Raw genomic sequence first — 7,588 nt, forward strand, 5'->3', positions numbered from 1 at the left:
TATTTTATCATGGGTTTTATTTTATTACATATAAATTTTAAATAGTTTGTACGTGCACACACACAGAGAGAGAGAGAGAGAGAGATGAATAGAACAAATCAAAAACATATTTTAAATTTGTCTATCCAATTATTTGAACACACATACAAGTTGAACATGCTATCCAAGCAAACAAATGTTACTGATTCATATGGACAAGAACTCCTTGCACTTGAAACTGCACTTGAAACAGCTGCTTCAATTACATCTGTTCCAAGGACACTTGTTTCTACAACCAAACCTCATTTAAAGGGCCGGTTGGCAGTAGGAACAGTGTCAGCTTTTCGTGTATATACATCAAAAATAAGGATTTACTCTAAAATCGTAGTAGATTTATAAAACACTTGTTTTAACTTTCTTCATCCAATTTTTATGTGTATTCGTGAAACTATACCCGAGATGACAACTTTTATATCAAAGACATGACCATGCTAGCTATAAGGAGACGATAACTTAAAGCCACGGCGGATGGACAACTTTTCTCCCTTAAAATTATATTGAAAGTGAAAAGTTGGACTTGTTGTAATGTACTATGCCTTATTGGTTTTAGTGACAGAATATTTGCAAAAAAAAGAAGGTCAAAAATTCATTGAGAAAGAACTGTGGGGTCCTAATTCCTTGCTGACTGCTAGGGGCCAACTTTGTCATTATAGTACGTCGGGTATAAGGGTACTTTTCACCCACAGGTTTTTAATTTTTGTTGCCATCTTGCAGTTATCCATGGCATATTTGGCTATATATTAGACTTGATCGGAATTATTTGGGCCGCCCATTACAAGGAGATCAAACCATCAATATTAAGTTACAGAAGCAAATTGGTTTTTCAAAAGTACTTTAAAATACCTTTCAAGGAAAGAGAGAGAGAGAGAAAAGAGGGGAAACACATGTATATATATACATATATATATATCTTTGTGTGTGTGTGTTGATGCATGTGTCTATGCACGTGTGTGTGTGTGATAAAAGAAAGGCAAAAGAGATTGAAAGAGAGAAAAGAAAGGAAACACATGTGTTTATATATATATCTATATATATCTTTGTGTGTGTTGATGTATGTGTCTATGCACGCGTGTGTGTCATAAAAGAAAGGCAACTGAAGTAATCAAACATAGAACATATTTTATTTCATAGCGCAAGGAAACACGATAGACGCAAATACTGCTTGTTGCTAACAACAACAAGGACTAGGAAAGGCGCACCCTGCATGCTAGCTGTCCTATCTGACAATAAGCATGCTCCTTTTATTATTTAGATGCACCATAAGTACTGCTATCATCATGATGAAGACGATAACAGATTAGAAATGAGAAGGTTTCAGTTTGCAATGGATGCTATCCTGCTAGGGACAGCGTGAGCATTCACGAACGCAGTATACTCCTCAACATTGCAGCAAAGAAGATGGCCGCAGCATCTCTGACCTGATCGGCAGCATCCAGTGCCGGAGCAGCAGCTCTCACCATATCCGCAGCATCGACCATTGTGGCAACTGACTCCACAAAGAAGATCGCCTGTCGCTTGCTTTTCGTCTGCATCCGTAGCCATAATGATCAAGAAAGTGGTCAGCCAATCAATAAATCTCATGCATGCCTAGATGCACAAATGGCACAATACTGTGGACTGGGTGCATCATAAGTAACTCGAGTAAGTGGTCCGGTTAATACGACTATCGAAGTGTTTGGATGCATGGAATTTTGCCTCCAAAACATTCTTTGTTTTTTAGCTTTCTTGGGCGGTTTGGAAACAGATTTTTCAGAAACATTGGTTTCACTTGTCAAAAAGGTGGTTTACGTATTAGCAACTAAACAAACTACCACCATAGGTTATCCTCCCAAAGCCAGTTTTTACCAAACCACCCAAGGTAGATCTGCGCATGTTACTAAGATGGCAGCAGGTCTATTTTTTTGGTTCTTCAAGAAAATTAGCCTCAGGAGAGAGTATAGCTAAGCAAGATAAGTCTGATACAAGCAGAAAACTCTAACAAGCATACATGTATCATTGTGCATACCGATCTTCGTGCTCATGTGCATGTGCATGTGTGGTTTGCATTAGAGAGATAGAGAAATCTGGAGAAGAGGTATTGATCAGATCACCACTACTTTAACAACAACCAAAAATTTGTTCTTGTCGGCGTCTCATCAAGCAACTCTACCATGCATGCAGTGGGCAGTTCGACGCCAACCAGCTGCTTGACGTGATCTAATCTACTTTTTCTTTTGCTTTTGGTGTGGAGAGAGGAGAGAAGAAAAAGAAGACTAAAAAAGGAAACATACTTTGTTTTTCTACCACATCTGCCGAAGCTACAGAGAGCAGCAAGAGAGCGGCAAGAAAGAGGACGGAGAAGGAAGCTTGCTTCATTGTGAATACAAATTGCTTCACAATTGCTGGAGGAAGAGTGGATGGGTGCAGAATGGCATCCCTCGACTCTCTATTTATAGGGATGGCATGGGACTCAACCAAGACGAAGCAGTTAAATCTGAATCTGATCAGATTTCTTTTCAAAAGTTTTTGTCCGATATGGACAGCAAGGGACTGGATGCATAATAACCGGCCCCATTGATGTTACTGGAAACACCCAAATTACTTATATATGCCCTCTCTTTTACCTTCACCCTTTGATGGCTCTGTCACCCTTTAATGGCTCTGAAATTGAAGGCTGTTTGTCATTTTACCTTCACCTCTTTTTCATTTCTCATTTTTGTGTTTCCAAAAAGTTTTTTCTTCTGTGTGAACCAAATTTTGGTGCACCAATACCGTGTGTTGAGTATAACCAGACACGTCCCCTTATCCCTTTTTTCTCCCTCCTCTATCTCCAAGGCTACTCGCCAGAAGTAGCCAGCCAGCGTCACCGGTACTCATTATTTTTCTTCTCTCTCTCTCGCTCTCTCGCTATATATATATATATGTCTTTGATAAATTCCTTTTCTGCAATGTCTTTGAAGTTTGAATCCTGCTATTGCTACCTACACCGAGATTTGGGGAACTGATAGAATATTGCACTTAACTTGTTTGCTGAAATGCCTGACAAGGGTGTGGTCTCATAGAACTTGCAGATTGTGGGCTATGTGAAACGCAAGGATATGAGTTCTGCAATGGTTTTATGAATGTGAGCGATCGTTTTTCGAGCAAGAAGAAACTTGTTTTCAAACCTCTCAACCTTTATTGGTTCCTTGTTTCAATGTTATTCAGGTGTTCTAACACGGGCTGTTTTTTTTTTTTCTATTTGTTTTGGCTTTTTTAAAACCAAGAAGAATGGACTTCGAAAAGGGTATTAGGAGGAGGACTATATGTTATGAAAAGTCCTCATTTTCAAATAAAAACATGCATTGATGGTGTTTCATTGCAGACTTACACAAATAGAAAAAAAAAAAGAGATACCATTCCTTAAAATTGAATTCGATCGGACTTTCTAGTTATCATTTTTTTTTATGTGTGGTTTCTTATGAAACGTTTGGGTCGGATATGTGATCTAAATTGGAACCATACATGAACAACTCCACCCCATTAATGTTGTTACAGTGCGAGTGGACCAGGTACATCGTCTGCGAGGTAGAAAACATCAGCTGCCTTACGTAGATGAAGCTTGCGTAATGGATTGGACAACTAAGAACGATGCAGCACAGGGGCGCGCCAAGGTGGGACCAGAAAGATTTTGAAAAATACATGTAATTTTTTTTTTAATCAGTCATCCTTTATAAGATTTTGAAAAATGATATTTCAACTCATGTCTGAAACTATAATTCAGCCTCCTCACAAAATGGGATTATCAATTAATGAATCGCAAAATGAGGAGCAATGAAAATATTTGATGCATAAAAAATTTTTGGAGGTATTTTAGACATGAATTCTAGTTTCCACATGCTCGAGGAAAAAAAGGCTTCACCACTTTCGTACACCTCCTTTTTTAAAACAATCATAAGTTCATTAACTTTTTATAAACTACACCCCTCTGTTAATGATTTCTGTTTGAAAGGAACGATTTGTAGGAAAATTAAGAGCTTCTTTTTTAGTTTTCAAAGTTTTATTACGTCCATTAGTTTGCTAGATGTTGTTTTTGCAACTTTTCGTTGATTTTACCTTTAAAAAACTTCTTTTTCCTCAAGAAACTTTACTTCACTGCCCGTAACAGCTAGTTGGGGTTAATTTCCATAAATACGCGCAATTTTCTTCTTATGCATGCTCCTTGGATAAGTCAGGATCTACCGGTAATCAAATCATTGCAGAGAGTCCATCTACATAACATTGCAAATAAAAACATGCAATGATGGTGAACAACTGCTTTGAAACATGGTCTTCTTCCGAGTTCTAAAAATTAGCGAACTGTATAAACGGAAAAAGGTGTGAGCACCTATGTTGTTCCGAGCAAGATGCTCCCGCTCTGTTATCACAAAGATATACCGCAAGCTGTAAAAGATAAAGAGTCGAGGTTCAACTTTCTTTACATATCCAATTTTTATATGTACAGGTGAAAGATGGCAACTTCCATGTCAAATAAGCATGACCATGCCATGGAGCTAAAAAAAAAGCCAAAAAGAGGTTGGCGAACATACAACTTTTTCCCCTTAAAATTATATTCAAAGTGAAAAGTTGGACTTGTTGTATGCACTGGTTTTTATGTTGGTTTTAGTGACAAAATAAAACATTGATTAAAAATCCTTTGTGAAAGAACTGTGAGGTCCTGATTAATTCCTCCCTTTCTTTTCCTAAAATTAAGTGCTGAATGAACAAATACTGTTCTAGATAAAGATCAGTTTTAGATAGATAGACGTTTCTCTAACTAGTGATTGGCCACCCATCTGTGGGAAAAGACATCTAACTTTGTATCTTTCATTACAGAGATGTCGGATGTCAGGCCAACTCAGTCCTGCCTAGCTAAGTGGGGGAGGTACACGTGGGTTTGTATGGACATTTCCCACACAAACCCACAAAAGATATTTATTTGCATGTTACTATCTTTTACAGCCCAATTTGCTTATTTACATATGTATTAGCATCCTTTGACTCTTTCCATGGTTTTGCTGTGTAAGAAATTTCTGGTTCCGACCTTCGTCTCAGTGCAATTAACTTGTAGAACTTAAGTATTTTGATCTTGCTATACATATACCAAGTCTACCATTCCTCATGTTCTAATTGGTATTAAAGTGGATCATGCCCGTACAGCATATGACATTGTGCTATATCTTCAATAACTTCTCAGTTACAAAGCCAACATCTGAAAATACTGCTGTGACGAATGAAAGTTTTATAATTAATCAGACGAAAAATTGAGAATCTTTGAAGTAGTGCACCTCCCCATAAAATTTTTGTTTTTGCGATTGAGGCTGGTGCTGAAAAGGGCCATGGATCTCTCGAAAAGAATAGTCAGAGAGGAGAGAAAAAGTAAAAATAAAAATCGAGTTCGGGCATAGTTGGGGTATTAACACCCTTGTACTAGAATTTTCAAAATCAACCCACAAAGTTACATAAATTTTCATAAAACGGGTCAAAATTTGGCAACATTTATGCGCTCACTTTTCATGCTGATGAAAAACATGGTGTCCTTTCTATGCCAAGAACAACTCAAAGCCAGTGGCCTACTGGACCACAAAGTTCGAACCCAGTGCCAAAGTCGACTCGACTCTCTCATGGCTCTTGTTCTTCATGAATGGGTTCGGCGACGAGCTCGCTTTCACGATCAGTTTGTTGTGGGAGTTTATGAGAGAGATCTTTCTGATAAGGACCAAGAGAGCATAAAAATTTTTAATTATGTTTATATCGACCTACTAACATATCATTACTACTTGGTTTTAAACGGTGAAATTTTTCTGGGGTATTTTTTTCGGCAAGGCACCTCAAAAATATGTCCACAAAAAACTGACAATCTTTTAGAAAAAAACATTAGTCGTATAATTAGGAAAAAGTAATGTAAATGAAGAATAACAAGAGTCGGTAAAATGATAAAAATGATGTTTTAGTAACAAAATAAATGAAGGTAAATAATTAAACTAAAGTTGTAAGCTTTAAAGCAAAATAGCGTAAAAATAATGGGAAAAACGGGTTTTTTTTTTTTTTTTTTAAAAAAAAAGACAGGCTTTCGGGGACTATATTTTTAACTTTATCCGTATGCCTACAAAATATCTACATCTAGAGGCTATGTTTTGGAATTGTGCTAGGGATGGAGATGCATGTGGGGAATGTAAAAGAGCTGAAAATGGACTTGTCAGAATTGACATTGACAGTGTTTGTGTTTGAAAAGAGAAAAGGCCAATGTTCCTGCTCTCAATTTTCAAACCCGCAGCCGCAAACAGCTCAATTCTCTCAAATCCACGACCACAAACAAACAGTGAGCAATCTTCCAGGATTTTCTAAGATCCCATTAAATAGTTTTTCCGTTTCTGACGATCTAAATGGATCAGACATATCTGATTACCGATTCAATTTGGTGACAGTAATCGGTCGGATTTGGTAAATAAATTCAAAGTACTTTAGCATGCAGCTTTGTAACTAGGGGCGGAGCTAAGGGGCCGGCAGGAACCTCTGTCCTTGCTTCAATTTTTCTAATTTATATGTAAATTTTAGAAAATCTTACCTATCTTTTATAAAACATTTGGTTGTTCTTGTTAAAATTTTGAAACTATAAGTCCGTCGCCCTCAAATGGCTCCACTCCTGTTCGTAACTAAACCTGAGTGTTATATCTGTTTGACATCCGATAGCTAGTGATCCAAACCAGTTGCATGTACATGTTAGACCATAATGTAAACTTGGTTTTACAAAATAAGCACCTAGTCCAAGTCTGAATCAAAAGTTCATTAGAGTGAATCTGGTTCAGTTGAATTTGGACGTGGAGACATGCTTGTGGTGCATTTGGATTGTGAAACTAAGTGACAATTTCCGCTTTTGCGGTCCGCCATGTTTATTCGTGGAGATTTGTTTTGGATCTAGAACAATTCAAGGTTTAAATCCATTCGTAATTCAAATTTGATTAATTGATCGAGATCTATATGAGATCCAAAATTGTTTTATTGGTCCATAACTATTAAGTTCGTAGATCTGCACCTGCTCATATTCCGTCCATTTTCTCTCTCTCTCCTTTATCCATAAGTGGCCAGCTAGCATCATCGGTCCTTCTCATTGGACCACCCAATCCCTCTTCACATGGAGAACACCCACTCACCCCACCATCATTGCTCTTCTCCATGGCGCTGTTTTCACCTCTCTCTCTCTCTCTCTCTCTCTCTCTCTCTCTCTCTCTATAATATATATATATATATATATATATATATATATTTATTTATTTATTTATATTTATATTTATATTTATATTTATATTTATATTTATATTTATATTTATATTTATATTTATATAGTGACCTCCCGTTTTCATGTTTTATTGGAAAGGGTACCGTATGTCTTTGGTAAATTCTTTTTTTTTTACAATGTCATTGAAGTTTGAATCCTGCTATTGCTACCTACACGAGATTTGGGGAACTGATAGAATATTGCACTTAACCCGTTTGGTGAAATGCCTCACAAGGGTGTGGTCTCATAGAACTTGCAGATTGTGGGCTATGT

At 37.1% G+C, this 7,588-nt stretch overlaps 1 long non-coding RNA gene across 1 annotated transcript; it reads right to left on the reverse strand.

Annotated features, from left to right (window-relative positions):
* Positions 1-1,138: 1,138 nt before the first annotated feature.
* Positions 1,139-2,582, reverse strand: LOC116257053 (uncharacterized). The gene is made up of 2 exons (XR_004173298.2): positions 2,310-2,582; positions 1,139-1,565 (listed from the first exon to the last, which is right to left on the reverse strand). It is a non-coding gene; the product is annotated as an uncharacterized LOC116257053 (long non-coding RNA).
* Positions 2,583-7,588: the final 5,006 nt, after the last annotated feature.

This window comes from Nymphaea colorata, chromosome 7, assembly GCF_008831285.2.
Source record: "Nymphaea colorata isolate Beijing-Zhang1983 chromosome 7, ASM883128v2, whole genome shotgun sequence".
Taxonomy (NCBI): domain Eukaryota; kingdom Viridiplantae; phylum Streptophyta; class Magnoliopsida; order Nymphaeales; family Nymphaeaceae; genus Nymphaea; species Nymphaea colorata.